This window comes from Centruroides sculpturatus, unplaced genomic scaffold (assembly GCF_000671375.1).
Source record: "Centruroides sculpturatus isolate CEXI.00-Female unplaced genomic scaffold, Cexi_2.0 scaffold518, whole genome shotgun sequence".
Classification (NCBI taxonomy): Eukaryota; Metazoa; Arthropoda; class Arachnida; order Scorpiones; family Buthidae; genus Centruroides; species Centruroides sculpturatus.
Window position 1 is genome coordinate 378037 of NW_019384901.1, and position 14436 is coordinate 392472.

The following is a 14436-nucleotide window of genomic DNA, read 5'->3' on the forward strand; positions in this document are numbered from 1 at the left end:
CGGGACCATCACTAAATATTCCTGAAAACGCATTTCAAAAATTAAGCAGTATTTTAATACAGTTTAATCCAGTAGCTACTCAACACAATATTATTTCAGAATTGCAACATTTTAAATCGTCATGGAATATTTTAAAGGAAAATGTCAATGAAACTTTTATAAAATTAAACGAAAATGAACATTCTACTGATGATCCAGTAGAAACTAATAAAGATGCGATTTTATCCTCTTACTGCATTGCTTGCAAAAATTGCTCTATTTGTTGTTATAATATATTATTCAGATAACATGTTAAGTGGCGCTTATTCTATACTTGGTCAAGCATACAAATATCTGCTATCTATGTCTGTAACACGTGTCCGGTGAACAAAACTTTTCTATGTTAAAATTAATTAAAAACAGGCTAAGATACTTATAAGTATCTCGCAAGAAAATCTAGAAGCCTTCGTGTTAATGTTAGTGGAGAAGGATTTTTTAAACGAAATACATCCTGATGATGTCATTAATATTATTGCTTAACAAAGCAAACTTCTAAATAAAAATTAATATTGTAGAATATAGACTTGTGCTTATTGTAATTTTTGTCAATGTTGTATTTTGAATACATTTAAATATAAATAGAAAAAATACATTTTTTTTTTATTTGTGGGCTGGGCTGGGAATAAATTTTCCACACAAAAATTTTAGGGCCAGTTTGTCCCTGTGTATATACAATTGAATTGTCCCTCTAGTGCAGGGCTTTTTAAACTTTTTTATTCACGACCCCATTTATGATTGTGATTATTTTTCGCGACCCCAAAAAAATATAAAATAAAGATATATACAAATTTGCAATAACAATAATGGTGTACTACCACAGTTAACTCTTGTGTTACAATAGAACAGAGACAACTGAATACCAGGGCCGGCCCGCCAATATAGACGAACTAGGCGAAGGCCTAGGGCTCTTGAATTTGAGGGGGCGGCATGGCGAAAGAACATGCATAAATTCCAATAAATAATGAAAAAAATAAATGATTTTTTTAAATCACAATCCTGTACTATGTCGTTTTATTACGTATTTGAATAAAAATTAAATACTCTATTTTACATTGGTGTTTTATATTGTTGCTCAGCACCCTAGGCAAATGACTTTGATGTCGACATCAAAGTCATTTGCCTAGGGTGCTGAGTTTGCTCGGGCCGGCACTGCTGAATACACTGAAAATCGACAACACTACACTAGTTCACATTACAATCGTTGTCTCGCTGTACCAGAAGTGACACAAAGCGCAATTCACGAAACCTATGACATAAAGCATGTCATTTTCAAACTCTCACAAATTATTTTCAATATTTTGCATTAAAATCTCGCGACCCCAAATGGGGTCACGACCCATAGTTTAAGAAGCCCTGCTCTAGTGGAATTATCTTAGTTCGAAAATAATTCCACTAGAGGGACAGTTCATAAGAAGCTTTGTTCGAAATAGTAGCATGTACAGTACACTTCCACATAAATAGACTATGTACTCGCTTTATATTATTTTGACAATATAAAACTTGAGGTAAATTAACCAATATTTGGTATGCATAAGTTTTAAGGAATGCAATGTAAAAATTTGTTTTTAAACTTAAAACTCAATTTGTTTATATAAAGTCTCATATTGATAATATTTTCTCGTAAATTTATTTTATATTTAATTCAATTTAAATTGTAATCAATGAATGAAATGCCATTGGAATAAATTTGTAAAATGATTTGCATAAAGTAAATTCATTTCTAGATATTCGGTCGAAGTAAATCAAACGAAAACAATCGTGCAAATCAGAATTCTTAAGATTTTGCTGCTCAGAAGATCATTATTCACTGATACATAAAGTCCAAAAACCATTTTAATAAAATAATTTAAAGATAATACTCCATACATGTTGCTGAGAAAAAGTGTTTGAAATCCTCATAATTTTTGATAGGTTATATAAAAAAAAAACATTTTCAAAACAAAGATTTTAATAATTTGAAGCTTCTTGTCCTCTAATCATGTTTTTAAATCATATAGTTTGATAATTTAGGACGGGTGGCAAACCTATGGCATGCGTGCCCAAAGTGGCACATAAGGAGAAATCATCTGGCACATAACGTATTGTACAATTTTGATTTATTGTTTGTCTTTTTCAATCATTGTTTCATTTATTCTAATTAAAGCATTTTTGTTTAATTTATTTAAATATCATTATTCAAAGTTTAAAACTTTGGCACACATAAACATCTTTAAAGCTAAGTATGCTTACAGTATGGCATGCAGGCTCAAAAAGGTTTGCCACCCCTGATTTAGGACATATCACACAAGAATGTACTTTATGTAGAAGGACAAAGCAAATTCTTCAGATATTCATTTTGTGGTATGCATTTTGGGTCTAGACTACCTGTCTGCTGCAGAATATACTATTAGGTGTTGCTGGTTACAAGCAAAGTCAAAAGGAAAATACCAATCTTTAAAAAAATTGTTTAAAATAATGTATAACTGTAATTGATACTGTAATTGTAAAATTTATTATATAAAACAGTCTGTGGTTGAAGAGGAGTCTAGATCCAAAATGCATACTGCAAAATGACTATCTGAAGAATTTGATCTGTCCATCTACATAAAATATGTTTCTGTGTGATATATCCTTAAATTATCAAGCTATATGATTTAAAAACACAAAAGAGAATTTTATTTACATGTGATATTCTTTGTCTTTATTAAATTATAGAATTAAGAATTTCTTCTAATATTCAGAAAAATTAAAAATAAACCTGAATCATAATGCCAAGCTGTAAACTTTTTGAAACTAGAATGAATAAGAGAAATGGCATATAAAACAAATCATTATGCAAATTACTCCAACGATGCAATTTCTGATTGTTTAGTGTGTGATAAGTGTCAATATATGTAGTAGTAAACAACGGGTAATTAGCAACAGAAGAAAATGATAAAAATAGGGAAAAAAATACGTTGTATAAGTAACAAATATATATATTTACTTATGGTGTGGTTTTTTTTATATTCCTTTTAAAAAAATCTATTTTTTAAAAAGGAAAAAATACCACTGAAAATTTACTTTCTCTTTATTTTTTACATAAAAAAAGAAAACCTTGTGAGTGCTATTGCAGAAATGCTATCCCCAAATATCTACAGAGCATTATATTTTTTGGTGAAATTATGAGGTATAATTGAAGAGAGGTTACAGTCTGGATATTTGTGTGAGTTGACATAGAGTGATCTAAAATTTTTAATGAGAGAAATAAGACAATTTTTAAAGCTTTGTCAGAATTATCAGTAAAATTAGCAACATTTAGTGGCACTATTGTACACACATGTATACTCAGGAAACATTTATGCAGAAGAAAAGCAATGCTTAGTGAAGTTAACAGGAAGAAAAGATTGTAATTTGACAAGAAGGATAAGGACAAAGATATTGAATTCTGGAAGAATGTAGTTTTTGTAGATGAGAGTAAATTTGATTTATTTTAAAGTGAAACCAATCATCATTATGAAGAGAAGACCAAATTCAGAGTTAAATATGAAAAATAGCGATACTGTAAAATACTGGCAAGAATGTTATAGTATAGTGTGCAATGAAAACTTGACATTTTTTGACAGCAATATGAACAAAGATTTATTTAGATATTTTAAAGAATAATTGCCAATTTCAGTGCAAAAGTTGATTATTAGTAATAGTGATCCAAAGTTATAAAGCTTCAATTGTACAAATGTAGTTGTTATGCAATTGTGCCAAAATGCTTGCAAGGTTGGCACAAAGGCTCAAAGTTTCTCAATAATAATAGGATTACGCCTATCTTGAAAATGTAAAACCAGAAATTATCACACTGATAACATTCTTATTTTGAAGAATAGGAAAATATTCTCAGAGTTAGCTAAAAAAAAATTGTTTTGTCCATGCCAGAGACAAAAACAATCAAAAAAGAAAAGAAAACACACAAAATATTGAATTAATTTTCATATTTATTAAACATTTGTTTTAAATTTTCAAATTAGAATTTTATTATAAGATGGAGATCCTCTGTTGCTCTGTTATTATAAGATGGAGATCCTCTGTTGCTTTTGCTCTTTTAATACAAAGGTCACAACTTTAGGTTTATAATATTGATGTATAACATTTTAAGTTTTTTCGAACAAAAATATACTAGCAGGAACACATTGAAATTGATGGTTTCATTCAATTAAAATACAATGAGCTTGTTTAAAATTTGACATTACACAAATCATCAGTACAGCAAATGTCTTCTGGGCTGTTTGCTGGTGATTTGCATCTACCTGTTTTCTGATACCAAGATGCTTCTTTCAATTTTGCATCCAACCCTGTTTTAGTGTCAAGATTCCTGATCAGCATGATATAGCTCAATCTTTAATGTTGACTTATGTGGTGAAATTCCACTCATCTCAATTGTGTGCAGAAATTCTATCGGGTATTTGGTGTTTGTTCTGATCATCAGAAATTATTCTGTCTAAGCTCAAATATTTTTTCTTCTCCAGATAAATGATAAAATTGTTGCTACCCTATCTGGAAATACTTGGATACAAAATGGTTTGACATCTCATTTCATCAAATGTTAGTGAGTTGTTGTCTGAGCTAAAAATTTCTTCTATGAGGTTGCTATTTGACAACATTTCTTGTGTACACATGATTGAGCTTTCAATCATGGTTGCTCTTGTTCTTGCTGCTCAACCTTTGCCATCATTCTGTAACAGCATGCTAAGGTATTCACCTCAGCAATCATATCATCATCATTAGTTCTGGATTGCAAGTCTCATTTCTAGACATTCTGATGTTTTGTTTCTATGGTGTTTATAATGTAAAGCTTAGCATATGTTTGCTCTTCAAGACCCTAGTTGTAAAGAGGCTGTCCATTGATCTCAAACATGTTTGGTCTGTGGTCAGCTGGAGCTATGGTCTCATCAATGAAGGAAGCAAACGATAACACACTGTTGTACCTTTTTCTAATTATTTAGATATTCTTGAGTAGTTTACTTTTTCCATGCAGAATGTTTTCATGAACCTTATCAGAATAGGTGGAATACAACTTTACATTTCCATTATAGCAACAGTTGCTAAAATGAAAGTTGTTTCTACTACTAACTTTTTGCATTCAAAATGTAAAATCAAACAACTTGGCACATGTGATAGCAGTCCAAGATCGAAATAAATTAGTTGAATGTTCAGTTTGAGGACTGTTTTGAGAAGATGCAGCCTTGCATTTGTGGCTAAAGGAATGACTAATTGCTCAATCTCACCCCTAAAATCTGACACAAAGTCTAAATTAACAGCTTGCTGTAATGTGTAAACGGTTCCAATTCTAACATGTTCTAGAGCCTCTGTGATATCAAGAATTTGTCTTTCTTGAGAAAAAGAACGACTTCTTCAATCATTATTGTCATAACACATCATCTTTGTGCGGCTTTGTACTTCTGATATCAGATGCATTTTCTAACACTGGTAAAGTGTTTTCTTCTTTGGTTTCTTGGCTGAGGATTTTCATTACTTTGAGCTACATTAGAATAAGTTCCATTTCAGTTGCCTATCTAGATGTTGAGGGTTGCTTCTTTTTGCTCATTTTCCTCAGTGTTAAATAAGAAAATGAATGGTTAAATTAAAAATAGGCTAATTGTAATGTAATTAGTATGTTAATTTTACCTTAAAGTAAGCTATTTATCTTGATTATTGATTGATGATTAAAATAAATGATAAAACTGGAAAATAATCAAGTATGATTCAGTAACCTTATATGTAGTCCAGCAGGATTACATTAGGAGACTAATTCAAAAAAAAAAAAAAAAGCATTCAGAAAATTAACTTGTTTATAACAGTTACAGTGTTATTATAAGTACTTAACCTCTAAACAGAAACATTGGTCTGTGAGACTGTTGCTGTTATGTTATGCTACAATGTAGCAGAACTGTTCAAACTTCAATCTGCCCTTCCATGGTATCTTATCATCAACCACTTGCCTACACTATGAATGTGTTACTGTTCAGTTTGTGACCAATTGTTTCAAGATACATATAGCTTTTTAAAAATGTGAAGATCTTACTGACTGGGTGTTTCATATTATGTATTGAGTGTAGAGGTACAGTATGTATGTATGTATGACTGGATGTTTCATATTTGTACTTTATATAGTTTTCAATTGCTACTTTTGTTACTTCATAATAAGCTTTTTCTTAATTTTAGAACTCTTTATTATGGATATTCCATCAACAGTACTGGTAAATCAACAAAAGTATAATTTATTTGTGAAATTGTCACCACTCTCTGTTGGATCCACATATCAGAAGATATAGTATTCCTAATCTACTCAGAGATATTACAGCATTTATATGGGAGGCAATACTGGTATATGAAAATACTGTTGCTAGAGGTGATCAAGTTTCAGATAAGCATGAGAAGAGAAAGATCTTTTCCAAGCATCTATCTTCCAAGAACAAAAAATTTCCTAAAAGTATCAAATGTAACAATCTAAATTGTCCAAAGTGCTGCAGAAAAGTTTGCATCAGATGTGCAATAACAAATTACTAAAAGTTAGGATTTATTAAAAAGTTTCCTTAGTTTTGCTCCTATAAAATTAATTTTAAAATAACTTTGAATTACTAATCACAATTTTGCATTTTTATTGCCCAAAAACATCAATAAACTCATGTATAGTAACAAACATATAAGATCTCTCAGAGCAATGTTTCCAATTATGTAGTAGGAACATATGCTTCTGTTTAGAGGCTAATGTTAACTCTAAACTCAAAATTTCTTCTTGCTATGTACCTACCTGGATATGAAATTGTTTTTTCCCTTGGGTTAGTCTTTAGTGGTGGGGAATGATTCAGTCTCCTTCCCAGTAGTGGAAAAGTTCAGATTTGTTTTAGGTGTGAGACCATTCTCAACAAGATTCTTCTTGCACAGAACTTCCTGATTCTTTCAATCAGGAAGTTCTGTGCAAGAAGAATCATGATTGTCTTGCTATTATTTGTGCAGTTGTTTCTCAATTATTATGCTTTTAATTATATTTGCTGTTTTATAATATTCAAAAACACTTATTTTGTGCTTTTTATTTGAAATAAAATTATTTGGTAGGGAGCACTTGTTTCTAAAAAGTGAACTAATTCTTACTTAAAAAATTGCTAACAAAGAGTAAATTATGCTTTTGTTCAGGTTCAAGAGTATTAATTATTCTCTTTAGCTGTTGGTTCTGTGATGATTTTTCTCTTTTGTTTAGAATAATTTACTTGTTTATTTATAAGTATATCTGCAGTTTCCAAAGTGTGGATTATGAGAAAAGCTACGAGTGGTTGCAACAGGTTATACAATTACTTGACATGTTTGTCCCGTAGACTTAACATTATACATTTGCCACTCTGCCATGCCTGAACCATTGCACCTTTCTCAAATCTTTCTTTAGCAGCATCAACTATAGGGCAAGAGTTTTAATTTGATATCTAAATCATATTTTTAGCCCCAGCCATTTACTCTCACTAAATCAGAAAACTGAAATCCTTTTTCAATTAATATATAGATTTATTGTTTTAGTATTCATTTTGTATTATTAGAATTTAGAATGTACAGTAGAACCCCCTATAACATGGATGTTATACGGCAAAAAAATTGCGATCGTGCTTGTATAACATGCTAAAAGAGATTCGTATGTTATACGAATCTCTTTTAGCGTGTTATGGGCGTTACGAATCTCTGTTAGCGTGTTACGACAGGATTGGTCGAATCTGGACCAATAGTGGATATTGCACAAACCGTTGAGTTTAAACAAGCACTGAACCTACTAAAAAACATTTATTATTCAAAGGCATAAAAATTATATTTTTATGCCGTTAGATTCGAACCTGCCCACGAAACACACAACGTAAATAACACACAGTCTCGTGCGGTAGTTGAGTACAATCATCACCCCAACTCAGTTTATAGGGAGATTGCCGCCCATACTAACACTAAGATTGCATACAAGAGGCCTAGCACTATATGGGCTACTCCGCGGTGGCAAAGACAAAATCAATAAGAAGCAAGCACCGGGTGTTTACATGGTCCCTCTATGGGACAACAGGTTTCAAAGGGAATTAGTTTATATTGGGTCCACAAAACGCTCTTTGAATAAAAGATTGCAGGAACACAAATACAACATCGTTAATAAACGGCACACCACCGCCCTATCAACATATGCCACTGAACCCGGCATAAGAGCTGACCTACATGAGTCCAAACTGATCAAACTTTCTCACCGGGTGGAACATCTGCGAAATCTGGAGGCACTGGAAATTTACAAAGCTGGGTTACGCACCAATTGCATTAACGCTAATGATGCGGTCAATGTGTCGTGCGCTTGGAAGTACTGCTATGAGGTAACGGGAGACGCCCACTCCAGCAATTAAAGACCACATCCCCGTTTGGTGTATTTATTTATATATATTTATACAGTGGCGTACCGTGGGTGTCAGCCGCCCGGGGCAGGGGAAAATTTCGGCCTCCCTTATTTAGGTATTACAATTTAAAAGACGAAAATTCAGTTTTGTCACAGAACAAGCAATGAAAAATTCGGTGGTAGTGCCGCGACCTGTTTAAAATAGTTCTATTGGATATTCGTGGTGTATACGAAAGTGAATGAATCGTACAAGCAAAAAAGAAGGTCAACAAGTTTCGCAGGAATTCCTCGGACGAAAAAGTTACTAGTTCACCCGGTGAGCCGGTTCCCGGACTGTCCAGACGATACCACTATCGTAGGCGCGATGCAAGTATAGATTAGGATGTTTCAAATTTTTACAAGATATTAATATTATTTATTGTGAAATTTTGCCGACCCCTAAAAGGTAATTTTGCTGCCCCCTAAAAAGTGCCGCCCGGGGCGGGCCGCCCCCACTACGGTACGCCACTGTATTTATATAATTGTATGTATTATGTGACCTTTCGGGTCGGCACCTCTTTGGTACCCTGTCAGGATTGACACCACCGTGTTTCTCGAAACACGGAAACCGAGACAGCGATTACGTCACGCCGTCGCACGAGCGGTTCCGTACGTGGTCAGACGGATTCGTAATGTCGATTCGAGAGACAACATTGGAAGTGACTCAGATACACTTAACAATTAACAAGGGTTTATTTAAAAATCTATTGGAAAAAGGATTGTCGCGGAGAGAGAGAGTTCACATACGATTCGCGGGATGATAAATACCTTTGGTAATAGGTCCCGGTCGGGTCTTGTTGAATCGGATTATAACAGCTTCCTATGGGTTTTTAAGGTTTCTGATTCGTTATCCAGGCGATGCACTAACACACACACACACACACACACACACACACACACACACACAGACACACAGACACACAGACAAGTTTATCCTATGGCGATTAATTCAGATTCTTTAATGGATGATAATTGAAGGGAGGACGACTTCTTTCCTCTCTGAGGACTAAGGCAGCGACTAACTCTTTTCGGCCGTCCCTGAGGATATTCACGAGTGATTTCGGCCGTGCAGAGGTTAATAGTTCACGAGAAAGCGTCATGTTGCTTTCGAGAAAATGTAACGGGAGACTTTCTCAGGTAGCTAAGAACAACAATTGTTGCGTAATTCGCGAAATGTTATTATTAAAGAGTATTTCTAATATAAGAATTTCTGCTATCTCACATATTACATATGCCATTCCGTCGCCATGGCAATGCACATGCATAACTGTATTCTTTTAAAATCCGTTTGGGCTGTTCCATTTTTTCAAAATTAATTTCATAATCATTGTTCTATGCTTGCACAGGTTCGAATCTAACTGGTTTTTAAACCTGATGAAGACCGAAAGTACGGTTGAAAACATTTGTTTATTATTAAATTGAGTACTACTGGACGTTTAAAGGTTTTGGAGTTTTAATTTAGTCTGACCTGTTCCTACAGCCTTGTGTTGAATAGTAGATGTGGCTACTATTTGAGGATTTCTGAAAACTTAATGAAATAGTGTAAAATTAATAAGTACTGAAAACTACAGTGTAGGTATGTATTATACAGTATTTATTTAACAAAAACTATAATAGTTAAACATATTTAAAATGAAATATATAAAATGTGCAATATATAGTAGGTGTACCTTCTAGTTAGTTTCTTATTACTGGTATATAGAGGTAATATTCATTATAAAACAAGCTTGGTCAAGCTGATCTGATAGCATGCTCCACAAAAGTGAATCAAATATTAATTTTGTTTAAAGTAAATTTTATAAATTCTTGGAATCAAGTAGTAGTTGTGCATGTGCATGGACATGAGCAATTAATGGATTGAACAGAGCATGTGCATGCAAATTGACAGATCCACATCTGAACAACATACAAAAGATCTAACATAATCAATTCTCCACTATAGTGGAGCATGCTAAAAAGATAAATTATACTAGAAATGGCAACTGTTGTTTTAAAAATCAAGACTTTTGTAAATATTTAGATACTTTATTAATAACAGACCTCAAATAAGTATGTGCAAAGGAAATAACATCTCTCATACAGTAACTGCAGAAAAAATATGTAGTTTAAAATCATAGCCATGGCAATTATTCAAAACCAGTATTCTCACTATGCTATTTAGCCCTATTGCAACTTTAAAATATTGTTAAAATTTAGTACTGAATTTCAATCACCAAAACTAGAATTTGTAATTTAATTTGTACTAATTATGAAAGTAATACATCAGTGGCGTGCCGTCATTAGAAGCGTTGGAAGCACCGCTTCCCTTGTATTCTCTAAAAAATAAATAAATATTAATTTTAATTATATGAAAATAATCGCACAATATTTTATTATAACCGCATTATGTATCTTATTACAAATTTCTATACTACACGTGGAAAAAAACAAAACAAAAAATTGCTATTGTATATTAGAATATTAGTGACGGAGTGTAATCTCCTGTATTTTCAGATTACGAAAAGCCAGATTTGCGCATGCGCTTTACAGAGCACCAACCTCACCCGGTTTAGCCGGTGGAAGCCTACGACCTTGGGTGAAAGCTGCACACATATAAAGATTCCAATTCTATCAAGGACCGGTTCTGGGCTGTTAGCCGCCTGCCCACTAGATATTTCGATTACGTGAATAACGAGTAGATTTATAACTTAACCCAACCGATAAGAATTTACTGGTATGTTTTTACGATAGTTCTGTATAGTTGACAGGAGTTTAAAAAATCCATTAAAATATTTGATATATTTATTCCGCTCTCCGATTTTATATTACTCACGGATTTCGATGTTAAACCAGTGATATTACGATTTCGTACATCCCATCTTTAAGGGGATGTAGAAAAAAACGTGTACAATTCTTGTATAATGTTAAAAAATTAACCGTTACTTCGACAGCGTCATTTACAACTAAATTTAATGAATGAGAGAGATGCACCAGGTACAGAAAAGGCTCTAGAATTTATTTTCCTTAAATTTACGATTTATGTATCCGTTGTCGTAAAAATTTGTCTTTCCACTTTTTTCCCGAGACTACAAATATTCGAGTACAAAGTAACTGGTTTCGACTTATTTCTACTTAAGAAGTAGTTAAATAATTAAGCGATTAGGGAATTGGGGACGTAAACAAAACCCTGATGAAAGAGCCGGAATTTTACTTAAACAAAAGCCTAACCGGACCAATATCTAGCCGAGTACAGTGGGACTGATTTCTTCGTAATATTAGATGTAATAAAGACAGAAATTTTTCCAGTTCAATGAAAGTGAGTAAAAGTTGTAAATTTTGGAAATTTCCGTGGACACCTGGTCTTAAAACGAATTACAGTAGTTAGAAAACAAATGACTTTTAAGTTTAACAAATTTAGATTTTTACAGCTATGATGAGAAACGTTTAAAATTTACAACAACCCTGTCGCGTCCTTTGAGATATACTAGTGATGAGACAAAAGAGACATTAACCGGTATCGGCACCCTCGGGATTTGGCAAGCATGCACCGCACCGCACACCTACCAAGACCGTCTCTGATTCCATCCACGAGCCACTGGTAGGGAGCAATTTTAACTAGGTGGATTGTTTTAATATTTAAAAAGTAAAGACTATTTTATGTTATTTTTATGTACGTTTCTTCACAAAACTATATTTATAATTTTCTTTAAAAGTATATTCATACAATTGAATATTTTGTACCAGGTATGTATAATTGTATATCATCACACATTTTATTTTAACAAGTAAGTTTTTATAATTTTATTTTTAATTTTAGCCCTTATATTATAGCTAGCAATTTAGAATGTAATTGTGATATCGAAAATTTATTTCAAAAAGTTTTGGCTCGAGACCATATAATGAAAAAGAAAAAATTTGTTCGACATTTTCATGATAAAATTTATGAAGATATAAAATGGCTTTGTGGATGCATAAAAATGCAAAATTTGTTTTGTTGGCCTTGCCTACTATTTTCAAATAAAATTAGTGTGTAGAATGAGATTGGCTTTGACGATTTAAATAATTTGAGTAAAGCTGGCAAAAGACACGAAAATCCTAAATCTCGCATCGATTCTTTCGTAAAATTGAAGCAATTTGGAAATCAAAATAGAATAGAATTTAACATTAGTACACAATATAAAATATATATTGAAAATTATAACAAGATAGTTACGGCTAATAGATATATTTTAATTAGTAGATGTTATCGAAGCGAGAATTGGCATTTAGAGGGCGTATAGAATCTATTAAATCTAATATAAGAGAGTTAATTATATTGAACTTGCTTATTTATTAAGTGCGTTAGATAATCTATTAATTAAAAATACATTTAGAGAAGTCTACGGTTTTTACTGGCTTATCGAACAAACGAATACGAATGGACCCTAGACCATTGCTGACTGATTGCCCCTGGAAGTCGGCTTCTTATAGAAACACAGCTTCCCTATCATCAAATGTCACGGCACGCCACTGTAATACATGTATAAAAAATTATAAACACTTACTTACAGAGTGTTTCAGAAGTCTGTGTGCAGATTCTGCTAATGACTTCAAATGCTGACAGTTAAGAGAAAGTAAATTTTTTTTATTTTTTTTGCTTTCAGAATTATTCATGATGACTGTTAGAAGAAAAGTATGGCTTGTTTACCAGAATGAATAGTATGCTTTCTTCTAATAGCTATTGTTGAATTTAATTCTATGAGCCAAAAAAAATGCAGTGTAGTTGCTCTTTAAATGTCAGTTTTGCAGTCAGTAAAAGAAACTAAGATCATAAATAAAATAAAATTAGTTCTACATTCATAAAATCATTACATAAAACACATCAAAATATTATTTACTTTGTAGTTTTAACATTTGTAAATCTTTAGTTATTGAAGCATAAAACTTCATTCAGACTTTAGGATCACCTTGTATTTTAAATATACAGGAAATGACATTTTTTGATATATCACAATGCTGTTTCTGTAATTTGACTAGAATAATGATTTGCAAGAATAAAGTTAAGGGTAAATAAACATGCTCAACTTGACTACAATTAAATAATTTCAAAGTTTATTCCAAAAATACATTATATATATACACATAAGCACTTCTTACACACCAGTTATTGTCATTTCAAAAAGTATGTAAACGAGTATTATATAATTCCTAACTTTTTTTTATTGTAGTTTATATTATATTCTTTTTAATTGTACAAGGTGATTATAATTAAAGTTCCACTTTGAAATGGCCATAAAATGAAAACTACTGGTCAGAATGTTATCAAACTAGGTAATAGTGTACAGGATGTCATGAGATTTTATTTCCTGCAAAAAAAAAAGTTCAAAAACTCACCACCAATGGGAAATTGCACTGTCTGCAATATTGTTAAACGAAATAAGACATGAAGACATTATTGAAAATGTTTTTTAATCGGTTTTAAAATGCATTACAGAGCATGTTCAATGTGGTATCCACCATTTTTGATAAGCAAGTTACATCACATTACTGTGTTCTCAACAGTAGCTCTGAGCATATCACTTTCTTCCTCCGTAAGCCATTGTGATTTTGCATAACCCCACAAACAGTTTCATTTTAAAACCGATTAAAAACATTTTCAATGATATCTTCATGTCATATTTCATATAACAATATTGCAGACAGCACCATTTCCCGTTGATGGTGAGTTTTTGAAATTTTTTTGCGGAAAATAAAATCCCATGATATCCTGTAAACTATTACCTAGTTTGATAACATTCTGTAAAGTAGTTTTCATTTTATGGCCATTTCAAAGTGGAACTTTAATTATAATCACTCTGTATTTTAATTTATTTGTCAATCATTTTGTTATTCTTATGTATTTTATATGGTGTTTAAATGTTAATTAGAGGGGAGGAAATCTATTGTCATAAGACTTTTCCGAATGTGATTGAAATAAATAAATAATCATAGCTCCAAAAAGTTCCCAAAATTATCGACACACACTGGAAGAATACGAT

General features: G+C 32.2%; 1 protein-coding gene across 5 annotated transcripts in view; it reads left to right on the plus strand.

The window, feature by feature from the left end:
* Positions 1 to 1420: 1420 nt before the first annotated feature.
* LOC111631494 (tetratricopeptide repeat protein 9C-like) overlaps positions 1421 to 14436 on the plus strand; it is a 51537-nt gene continuing 38521 nt past the window's right edge. The window contains exons 1-2 of one of the 5 annotated variants that reach the window (XM_023375739.1): positions 1445 to 1544; positions 6214 to 6560. The gene's annotated coding sequence lies outside the window, so the exon portion shown is untranslated. Of the gene's footprint in view, positions 1545 to 6213; positions 6561 to 9786; positions 10017 to 11962; positions 12018 to 12146; positions 12164 to 14436 lie in introns of those variants that run through there. The other 4 variants (XM_023375740.1, XM_023375738.1, XM_023375742.1 and 1 more) reach the window with 4 other exon arrangements.